Genomic DNA, 12424 nt, shown 5'->3' on the forward strand with positions numbered 1-12424 from the left:
GAAATAGATTTTCAAGAATGATCTACTATCCAGGTATCCTATTTTGACGAAAATATCCCTCTGAATAGAATTGTTAGCACTATTTCAGTTACATTATTTTGGGATGAATATCAAATACTTTACAGGATTTTTATGGATCACTTTTACAGTTAAATCGTTGTGGCTGCAGTTTATCGCTATTGTTGGTGATAATCACCATTTAAGGCTTAGACTGACATTCAATAGTTTTAGCAGATGAGCTGACTCGGCTTTTCTTCTTTAAGTTCGTGGACGTGTTTTCTTAACCAAGATTCATTGTGCTTAAATGAATGCCGCACAATAAATTTCTTCCTCAGTTTTATAGTGTTTACATAGCTTTTTTTATTACTACACCGTATAACGTTCTTCCATCCGAGCGTTTTGCTCAAATGAGTTTGAAAGAGAATTGTGTGTTTCCGAAATCGTTTGAATTCATAGACCGCTTAACTAATTTCCCTTTGAGATGAGTTTTGGATACGAAAAAAAAACACGATGTCCCTGTACGAGATATCAAGATATATATCCATTCGTGTACTCCTACCACCTGTAGGAGTATAGGGGGGACTTCTGACGGGTGTCTGTGCTCGTCAGAAGTCCTATGGGATTTCGCGCTCCTAGGGGGATTGTTCCTGAGCGCCCCACCGCTGAGCTCGCGGTGTCTGACTGTAGGTCTCAGTTGTGGGGTTAAGTTATTATGTAGGTAGGATACCGTACATCAATTTATTATGTAGGTAGGATTCCTTACATTTCCCTTCTCTGTCTCTCTCGTGCGGGCGGCCGACGTCCCGTGTAAGCGACCTCTTGTTCGAGTGTCTTCGTTTCTGTTGCTTTTCACCTGTCCATCCTTGTCACCTGTCCCTTCTTGTCACTTCGTCTCTTTGAGATGCTAACGCTGCTTCCTTCGAGCCAGCTTCAGCGGGCTGGACATCTGAGACCTTCCGCTCCTTGTGGGTGATGAATAATTGAGACCTTCCACCTCTATGGTGATGTTCATCTTGACTTTCGGTGCGAGATAGCTAAATAGCTGAAGCGCTAGTAAACATTTGGCCACTAAACTAAACCAAACTAACTCCTACCACCTGTAAGTATCGTGTGTCAAGTCTATTTTCTACTGCATTGCTCTGCGCACAGTCCTTTGTTGATCGTTTGATGATTTACCAAACATGCGATGCGTTCTCTTCACAAAACATTGTGAAGCTCTAGAATGTCTGGAGATGTTGTGTGGAACTCGATCTCTTTTATCATTATGGACCATTTTATATTACACCTGTAGTTAAGGAATGAATAAGTGTGTTCGTAGGAAATATTCCCATCACAGCATTTATAAGTTCAACTCCTGGCGTCCGTTGCTAAACGTTTCCTTCTTTCTTTATAGAATGAGCAAATATTTATATCTAAGCACAATATGCGCCATCTTCGCGGTAATTTACGTTCATTTTTCAACTCGTACTGTAATGTTATCTTTGTGTTCATGGCTTGCCTTGCCAATTGTTAATCCCACCAAAAAACGATGTTACATTTCCGCTCTTTCTTTGACAGCGAGTCGCCCTTGTATTTTTTATTTAAGAAGGTTCCACGAGCCAGCCTCGTTGTCTTGACAGCGCCTACCCTTTTTTTCTTTTTCGTGTTGTATGTTTGACCATTACTTTAACCCTCATTAATCGTCGACTAACTGTATAGCTTTGTGTTCTTATGTTTACTTTGATCCATGTTAAACGTTTTTTTTTAATCGAGTTATGTTTCAATCATCTTATAAAGTCGGCTCGAGCTTTATCACTCGACTGCCAGTAGCTCATTACGGCATCATTATTTGTTTACCGAAATCCTAGCTATCATCCGCGACTTTTATTCTTGCTGACGGTGAAGAACCGAATGCTCACTAAGACAAGTTCAATCTACAAAGGCATGAAAATCTATTAGTATTTAAGGCTTAGCTGAATAGTTAATTATTTAACTAGAGACATGAGTATTACAGTAACCGGCTAATGCGATTAGGTTGTTCATTTTGTCGTATTATTCATATTTCTTTTTCTTTCGTCAGCTGAAGCAAATACAATGATTACTATCTTCACAGTTTTACATGTAGAAATCTTTGAATCAATAATAACTTGGCTCTGCTTACTTTTATTGTTTTCAATTATGCCATGACCAGTAAGATCTGTTATCATCGCTACTCAAAGAATGTTATCCTTCAACACAGCAGCGTACACTATCCTCCATGGTCTTCGTGATTCCTAAAATCTATGATATTATTAAGTGGATGATGATAAAAACTGCGTTATTTTTGCTGGTCAGGCATAAACCTCCTGCTATTTATTTATGTCTGACGTGTCTAAAAAACTCTGCAGGTATTAATTTTTGCCTGCCATGCCTTTACGCCTGCCTGCAGCTATTTGTTTTTGTGGATCATGTCATAACGCCTGCTTGCAGCTATTTATTTTGACTTTCACGCCTCAACAGCTGTTTGTAGCCATGAATCTCTGTCGGATTTCAACTAATACATGAATTATCCCCGTCAGTTTTTGCTGTACATTATGTCTACTTAATTAGTTGACAATATTTATGTAGCTAGTACTAAGTTTTCTCATTGTTGCCACATAAAATTGTTTAGCTTGAATTAAGGATCGGCGTTGTGTAACTTCAGATCTTATTTTCATATAGACCATTCGTATGTAAGTAAAAAAGTAGACCTGCTTCCGAAATGTGTTTCATTTTCCTAATTGGTAGGTTCAACGAGAAAGTTTCATTTTACAATATTTACGTAATGCTTGATGACGCTTGAAAGGTCAATAAAAAACTAGAACAAGAACGATAATCGTTTTGGTCTGACTCATGCTGGTACTCACAGTACGGTATATATGCCAATTCAAATCTTGAGCATTCTCGAGTGCTCTGAAATAATGTTACTAGATGAGGAATAGATGGCTACATTTCTAACATTGACATAGAAGTCATTGTATAAAGTGTGCATCTCGCTACTTTATTCCTTATCATCGACACCATCGTTCTCACCCTGCATACCACCTTGAACGTAGAGAACTCATAGATCCTTTTACGCGTCTCAGACGACCATTCTTGCTTCATTCCTTTCTGAACTGCCACCTATTGGGCAAAACTCGGCAATGGCCATCCGTTGCGTTGCCTAGTACATTCCAACCACAAAAATTGTTTTTTTTTTTTTTGGGTCCACTTTTCAAAGGTTTTTGGTTTGAATATTCAATGCAAGCGGCATTACGTGTAGTAATGCGGCCGCTCACGCTTTGGCTCGGACTAAAGGCCCGTTTATACTAGGGGCAACACACGGGCGGCAAGCGCCCTCTGTGCAGCTGCTACGTGCGCTTCTTGTGGGCAACGAAGCGATTGACGAGCTAGCGATTCACAGTCGCCCTGCCTCATGCAACATAAGAGCTGCACTCGTGCAACGACTGTCTGTGGTCTAGTGAGGATGTTTGTATTCGTTGGTCCTCCACAACAATATGTCTGCTAACGCCACACTCGTTTGCACTGACTCTCTAGTAGAGGGACTAATTATTGATCTTTGTACAAACCTTGAATGCCTGTGGAGAGTTCAGTCAAAGGAGTATATTGTATAGCAAGCAGACTGTCAAACAAGTCCACTGGCAGTCTAGAGTAATTTTGAAAGTCTGATGCATTTTCATCCGTTAATTACTTGAAAATGTAATTGTGTTAGCCCCTCTCTTCTTTGCACCCATTTTTCACCCAAATACGGTGACCCCTACATCTTTTCTTCACAGCAGCACACCCGAGAACAATGGCCCAGAGCACAAATTCGAAGTCCTCTATCCTCACTGACGTCTAACTAGCAACTAATCTTCGAAGCGCGCGGTCGCAAGGTATGAGGTATCGCGTACATAAATGAGTGTGAACGGTTGTGGGCGTCAGGCGCTGCAGCAAGCGCTTGACACGCGCCTCACTGCCCATATCGTTGCCCCTAGTGTAAACAGGCCTTAAGAGTGAACAAAAATTTGTACCATATGAATTCTGAAGCACTATTGACTATTATAGCCCTGTGAGCAAAATTTATTGATATAATTTCAAAAATTTAACACTGCGGATATAGAAACTAATTTTTATTCTCGCGTCTAAAACTAAAAGAGGGATATACAAATTGTAACCAAACCAAATTGTAACCAAACATCATCCGATGTGACGTCTAATATTATTTGATCTTTATTTTACCAACTTACTTTGTTGTATTGGTCACTCTTAATAATAATAATAAATAATAATAGCGGTTTCAACGTTATTAGGCCGTAGGCCTGTAGCCGATTCTTAACATCGAAGAACATTCACAGCTTGTTGCAGTCTCGAACTCGCAACTTACTGCTACAATTCTGCTATGCTTAATTAACCGCCCGGCCTTCTTGCCTATTCTGACCAGAAACTGGCGCACAGAGCTGGGATCGAACCCGCGCCTCTCTGCTCCAATTTTGGTACTCTGAACTGTAACTACTACTCTTGGTATCTATTGAAAAAAAATACAGCTGCCTGAAACGAGTCGAGTCTGAAAACAGATGTCTGAAAACTGCCACTAAATTTAGTGCTATTGCAGTCAAGAACGGACAAACTAGTCTCATCATTGCCAGGATATTATGGTTAGTTTGCATGGATTTGGGAAGTTCTCTTCTGGTTGCTTTGCGAGGAAGTAGGTCGTACCCATGGTCAACCTTATACTACATAGTACAACCATGGGTTATACATACCCATGGTTGAACTATATATGGTTGACCCACGAAAAGTTCCGCCTCTCAGTGCATCTTTCTTGCGACGTCACTGAGATCGAAAAACGTAAACGATCTTTTGTCTGGCCGTGCATTGTGCATTACTGTATGTTGATTCCTTCAGAAGCTCTCAGGCCCAGCGGTCATCCTTGCGGTTGTCCTGTGGCTTTAAGTCCACCCAGCGTAGATATCCGGATAAGATGAAGACAAAGTTGCGTTGTTTCGGTGTCATATGAGATCATTTAAAATAAAATTGACCTCAAAATGGCAAAAAAACTAAAAACTGCAACTTATAACTTATTTACGGTGCCGGTTTTACTTACAAATTTCGTTTAGTGGAAAAGAAATGAATAACAAAAATATAACTCAGTACTCAGCGCAGTGAGTGACAGAGAGCGCATTTTCTCGTCGACGAAAACGTGAAGCCACGGACGGACGGACGAACAGGGCGAGCACAATAGCGCCTTTTCCCATAAATGAGAAAATGCGCTAAAAAGATCGGTTGACGGACAAACTTCTAGTAGTATTAGCTTTCCAGTTGCCAGTAATGGCTGTCGCTCTTCTAACCTAACGGTCAAAGAAAGGAAGAGGACATTCTTACAAATTGATTTTTAAGGGGACCGACCTGGCTAAAATTTTCAATTTTGGCGTTTTCCACTTTTTGGGCTCATCTTAAAGCTTACTTTTTGACGCATCCAACGGTGCCAGAATCATATATGTTCTTGCATTCCTGCCATTATTCATGTTAATATTTTTCATTTTGTGACCGATTTTTTTTCTGCTTTTCCTGCCCTCTGCTGGGCCAAAAACATTCCTAATTTCTTCCTCCTAAGTTCCTTATTTCAATGCCAATTGCCAAATACTATTGAGAAATAAGAACTTAAGACTTAATAGTTTAGAGCCTATCAACCAACAAGTCCGTGCCTCGAGCGCCTTCCTAACAATCATGAGTTTCTCACTGCAAATAATTAATAATTAATAAATACTAATTAATTATAAATAATTAATTATTAATAATTAAAAAATAATAATTGATTATTAATAATTAATAACATGTCTCGGGAAATGTGCGCCGGACGGGATGCATATGCGAGAGGCCAGCATTGCCTATACCAGCATTTTTTTACACTCCACTTAATTAATTTGCATTAATTTGCTGGTCTACGGCTGCGCATTCCGCCGAAGTAGGACTGTAGGCAATATGACTGAACTGAAGTGGCGAACGACTGATTCACTGCATACTGCGGCAGAGCGAATTCCGCAAAAATTGTTGGTGAGTTGTCTCTGGTCGAAGATGCATTAACAATTCATTCCAGAATTGAAAAAAATACGAATATATACCAGAGAAAAATTAATGCTTTTATTTCAATACACTGCCAAATAAATTTCAAGGTATACAAGTCCACTTATAGCAGTTTAGCAGGTAACGGTTGCTGCATCGTGTAATCATCGTTTTTCTTAATCATTAATTATATTGATTTTTCATTTCTAATCGTGTTACCTGAATTTTTTAAATGTGTAAATTGGTTTCGCTAAAAAAATCATGGTAGGGTAGATAATATCGATAGTCGGACCCCAGCTCTTTTCATGAGCTCAAGGTTCGAATCCACAGGATATTTTTTTGGATTATCTTTTAGACATAAATAATGAAAAACGGCTGTTTTAATAAACAATAACGCTTGCTGCTGATTTAAATTCCAAATTTCTTTAGTGGCTTTGAATGTATGTGAAAACAGATAGTTATAGCAGGCGGAGTCTTATGCGTTTACCGATCAGAATCATGCAGTTTCATCCTGCTTGCAATTTATACGAGTTTATTGAAGTTGAACATAAGTTGAATGATTGAAGGGAAGATTGGAGCTACTTGAATTGGATGGTACATGCAATAATATGCACCGCTGCTGTCATTTAGTGACTGGACTCTTGGGTTCTGGGACTGTACGGAACTGACAGATCCGGCACAACTGACAGGTGCGGCAGAAACAGCAGGTGCGTCAGAAACAGCAGGTGCCACAGAAACAGCAGGTGCCACAGAAACAGCAGGTGCCACAGAAACAGTAGTTGCCACAGAAACAGCAGTTGCCACAGAAACAGCAGGTGCCACAGAAACAGCAGGTGCCTCAGAAACAGCAGGTGCCACAGAAACAGCAGGTGCCACAGCAACAGCAGGTGCCACAGAAACAGCAGGTGCCACAGAACTGGCAGGTGCCACAGAAACAGCAGGTGCCACAGAACTGGCAGGTAAATAATGAATATTGTATTCATTGATATTTAAAAAATATACCAATTTTGTATAAATGACTGAATATAAAGCGATTTACTGATGGCCATAACCATGGCTACCACGAACTCATCAATGCATCACCAATACGTCACCACTACAATATCTGCAAGTCATCATTAAATAATCAATATCTTTGTTTCAAGGAACTTGTTTTTATCGTTACTGAACACTTTTTGAGGTTGAACCAATATGTAGTTAATGGGTCTTGATCGACGTCCAGGTATCAATTTTAACGCTTCCACAGAAATTGTATTCATCATGCTTTGTACAAGGCGATACGGTGCATCATAGAAACTCAACTATAAATTGTACATTACAATAATTCGGATCTCAAAAACTGTTTCAATAACTGTATGTACAGTATATCATCACTACACTGTGGTGCATCACCATTCTGTACATCACAGTGTTGTGCATCACAGTGCTGTACATTACAGTGCTGTGCATCACATTGCTGTGCATCACAATGCGGTACATTACAGTGCTGTACATTACAGTGCTGTGCATTACAGTGCTGTACATTACAGTGCTGTGCATCACAGTGCTGTGCATCACAATGCGGTACATTACAGTGCTGTACATTACAGTGCTGTACATTACAGTGCTGTGCATCACAATGCTGTGCATCACAATGCTGTGCATCACAATGCGGTACATTATAGTGCTGTGCATCACAATGCTGTGCATCACAGTGCTGTACATTACAGTGCTGTACATCACAGTGCTGTGCATCACAGCTGTAATATATGTAAGGCTTACATTATAGCTGCATGCATCGCAGCTGCTCGCACTGCATAAAACCCCTGAGACTGTCATCTCATTTTTTATCAATGGAATACTGTAATTATTCGCCTTTTATAGAATAATTATTCTCCTAATTTGAAACAATAATTAGTGCATCTACATTAACTTACGAGAATTTAGCTTTTCTCAACTTCAAATTGAACATTAAATTTAGGAAAATTACATTCATTCATACTTAAAACAATTGATACATTTACAACAAATTTGTAAAAATCGAAATATTCCATTGTCCTTATCAAGTAAGAGTGAGTTTCCATGAATTTTTTAATCAATGAAGAAAACATAATAGCAAAGACCTCATGTAGAACCTTTATTATGAGGCTTGCGTAAAAATCGCTATCCACACTGAAATTTGTAACTGTCAATGAATGATGGTTAATTGTTTATTAAATACAATAAAGCTGTCCCTGAAAGAAATATGTAGTGAACGTAACAAAAATGTTTCTGTATACAACAAAAATGTTACTGAACGTAACAAAAATGTTTCTGTATACAACAAAAATTTTACTGAACGAAACAAGAATGTTTCTGAATACAATAAAAATGTCACTGATTACAATGAAAATGGTAATGGAAACAATAGGAATGTTACTACATAGAATAAAAATATTACTGAAAACAATAAAAATGTTATTGAAAAGAACAAAAGTGTTACTGAATTGTACGTTAAAATTAATTTTTTATCCGACAGATCATAATTTGCGTCAAAACTGAGATATTCATATAAAAACGAGTCTGCCATTGTCGACCTTTCACCTTGGGTAAGAGTCAACGATGGAACAAAGACTCTCAGGCTACTATTAACTCATCTAAATTGCATATCATGCTCAATTTAAATCGATATTGGTTTATATAAATTCCCTGCCCGATCGAACTGACGCCACTCTGACGGCAAACTCGTAGCGCTCAGTTGAAAGTATTCTGTATATTACTCATTCGTGTACTATTTCACTAATATCCGTGAAAATTACTCATTCGTGTACTATTTCACTAATATCAGTGAAGGTTACTCATCCGTGTACTACTCGTTTCAAAATTTCTCAGCCCTGCCATACTCGTCTCAAAATTATTTATCAAGGTACTGTTCGTCTTAGAATTCCACTGCCCTGTACTTCTGGTCCCAACATTCCACAGCCTCGCACCAAGCGTCTCAAAATTTTACATTCCTGGACGATATTCGTTTTCAACTTTCTTGTACCTGTTCAGTTTGTCTTCCCTTCGTGTTCATATTCAATTTGTCTTACTTTCATGTTCATGTATTACTCATCACAATTTTTCAATTGACATTCCTCTGGATGTTTAGAATCGGAATAAACCCCGTCTGGCAGAGACTTGAAGTTCTCGAAAACCTTGAAGGTTTTCGATAACCTCGTGTCACTTCTTTGTGTCAAGAAGTGACACCTCGCGTTACTTCTTTGTGCCAAGAAGTGACACCTCGCGTTACTTCTTTGTGCCAAGAAGTGACACCTCGCGTTACTTCTTTGTGCCAATAAGTGACACCTCGTGTTACTCCTTTTTGTCAAGAAGTGACACCTCGCGTCACTTCTTTGTGTCAAGAAGTGACACCTCGCGTATCTTCTTTGTGTCAAGAAGTGACACCTCGTGTTACTTCTTTTTGTCAAGAAGTGACACCTCGTGTTACTTCTTTTTGTCAAGAAGTGACACCTCGCGTATCTTCTTTGTGTCAAAAAGTGACACCTCGTGTCACTTCTTTGTGTCAAGAAGTGACACCTCGCGTTACTTCTTTGTGTCAAGAAGTGACATCTCACGTCACTTCTTCATCTCATACGCACTGCGAATTTCGTCCTGTATCGCAATATAACTCACGAATGAAGGTGAAATTTAAAAAATTTTCACTAGCTAAATATCACCGCTAGGTTCTGATGAATACATGTTCCAAGTTTCATAGAGCTGCGTTTATTAGTTTGGGAAATATTACTTGATAATTGAATTGGGAGATTGGTCGTGAGACCGGCCACGAGTCCGGCCGTAAATTTGCCCGAGACGTCCTAGGTTTCTAGTGCTGAAACAGTCAAAACAGCTTAAAAACATATTGGTTCACTAAATGGGGTTCTATTTGCGAAATACACATTTATGTTAACCTTTATCTTTTAGAATTGCAGAGTACTAAATTTCAAGAAAGAGGCGTGTGTATTTATATGTGTCTGTGGGGGGGGGGCGCTAGAAATTCACTAGGGAGCCAAAGGGGGCGCCAGCCTGAAAAAGTTTGGGAACCACTGGCTTACCGTGTGACACCTCGCGTTACTTCTTCATCTCACACGTGCCAAGTATTTCACTTGCTTCACTTGCCATTTGTAGACACGATGGCTTGACACGGAAAGCCTGGCCTGTCGCTATCTTGTCCTTCAGTGGGCGGTTTGGAAACTTTAGTTTAGTGTCACTGGTCACACCGTAGGAACTTATTATTTATTTATTTAATTGAAACTAACTATTATTTAATTTTATTATTATTATTAAACATTTAGTAGACTATAAATATCTTCTTTTTGATCAGGAAGTCAGAAAAAGCCACAAAAATAACTATATTTTGGTCAGAAATATCATGATTTAACCGGAAACGTATTGTTTAAACTAGAAAGGTCTGATTTAACGAGAACTTTATGATTAATCCAGAAATATCTAGATTTAGCATGAAAGATCTTGATTTGGGTCTTGATCAAACCAAAAAATATCTAAATATCTAGCTAGTCTTGATCAAACCAAAAAATATCTAACTCAATTCCGTGCTAACAAGAAGCTCTGCGAGAGATCTCATTTATAGCTTTCGCAATACTCCTTATAATGTCATAAAGTTAATAATAATTAAGTGATGTGGTCTTGATGGTGCGCTTAGCAACATAAAGCACGAATATCTATGATGTGGTGTTGAAAATATTCAACTGTATACCCATAGCAACGCAAATATCTGTGTTGTGATGGAGTGAAAACAACGAACGTTTCCTACAAATGAAGAATCACTTTTTCATGATCTAAAGGTTCTTGGAATTTCTACGACCACTAGAATATAAGGTATAATTTAATCTTCAGGTAAGTCAATAAATGACCTCGCAGCATCGACACACGAACGGACAGCTTCAATCAACTTTTTTGCAGTTCGGTGGCAGCGAACCTCTTTGTCACGACGTCTGCAATTTCGTGCCGATTTAAGACATTAGTTCTCACCCAAGGCCAATACTTTTTGCAGAACATTTCGAAGAATCTTGACAGCCAAACTGATTAGAAAGGTTAAAATTTCAGTTATTTATTATCCTTTGTGCGCTCAGACTTTACATGGAGATCATCGTTGAATAATAAAACATGGTCATCGTTGAATAATAAAATCATGGTGCAATTTTTTTTGCAGGTTTTATTTAAAGTGAATCAAAGTTTGAGAATCGATGAAGTCCTGCATGATAATTGTCATCAGAGGATTTGGTATGAATATTTAATCCTGGTCGTTATACGACTAATTAAATGGACGTCACGCTTCAAGATTTGATTGTTTTTACCGTGCTTATTGCTGAAAATTTAAGATCTTTCCCAATGAAATTTGTCACATTACTCAATTTTTGGCGAACTGGCATTTTAGCGCTTCAATCATAGGTAATAGTTTTTGCTTTAATTTCCAGTAAAGGCTCACAAATCAGCCAAAAAAAACACTATAATAAGTTGTCTAACTTCTCTAAATTAATATTTTTTAATTTAAGCCGTACATAGAAGTAGTTATAAGAACCTAAACTCCTCCAAAGAAAGGAATAAATTTTGATCGATGTTTAACCTTCAAGGTAGAAAGGCAACTAGGTTATTATGTTCGAAGGTGATATTCCACATTGACGATATGCGATGCTTAACGTTGACGTAGGAACATCAGCGCGATGTTGAAATGCAGATGAAATTGAATTTTTGTGGTTGCTGATTAAAGAACAATACATTAAAAAATACTTAATTTTCTATCATTATCATCAAACGTTGTCAGCATGACCTTCGCTTATCGCGTATATGGTGCTATATATCGTAGCATTAATGTGGATCAGGATCATTTATACCATTTATTTTACCCTTTATTGTTAGAAGGGAATTTATAGAACATAAAATGTTAAATTCCCTGTTGTTATTTAATAAAACATATAATTAATCAAAAATCCATGTCGTTTCAATATTGAATTCGGGTTTGTTTGCGTTTCACCGATAATATTATTAGTCAGCTTTCCGATTTCAATTTGATGTTTATTTCTGCATAATCAGTATTGCAACTTTAAATCAAGATTTCAATATCAACATGAAAATCTCATGACAGCTTCAATTTGGTATGTCTGCTAGTTACAAATGTCTGCACAAAATCTTCATACAATCCAAAATAGTTACAAGTTTGTAACTCTGGGAGCCAACCACTATGCTGAGGTCCTGTCAAGCTAAACCTACCAATTGCATACGAGAAATCAGCCGCTACGTCATGAGAGAAAGAGTTAAGGTGGAGCACCAGTGTCGCCGTTAGCGGTTACAGTCAAAACACATCATAAAATCATATAGCACGTTGAGCAAACATTGATTTTACTTTCATCTCGACAGATAAATT

This window comes from Hyalella azteca, unplaced genomic scaffold (genome assembly GCF_000764305.2).
Source record: "Hyalella azteca isolate HAZT.00-mixed unplaced genomic scaffold, Hazt_2.0.2 contig10210, whole genome shotgun sequence".
Classification (NCBI taxonomy): Eukaryota; Metazoa; Arthropoda; class Malacostraca; order Amphipoda; family Hyalellidae; genus Hyalella; species Hyalella azteca.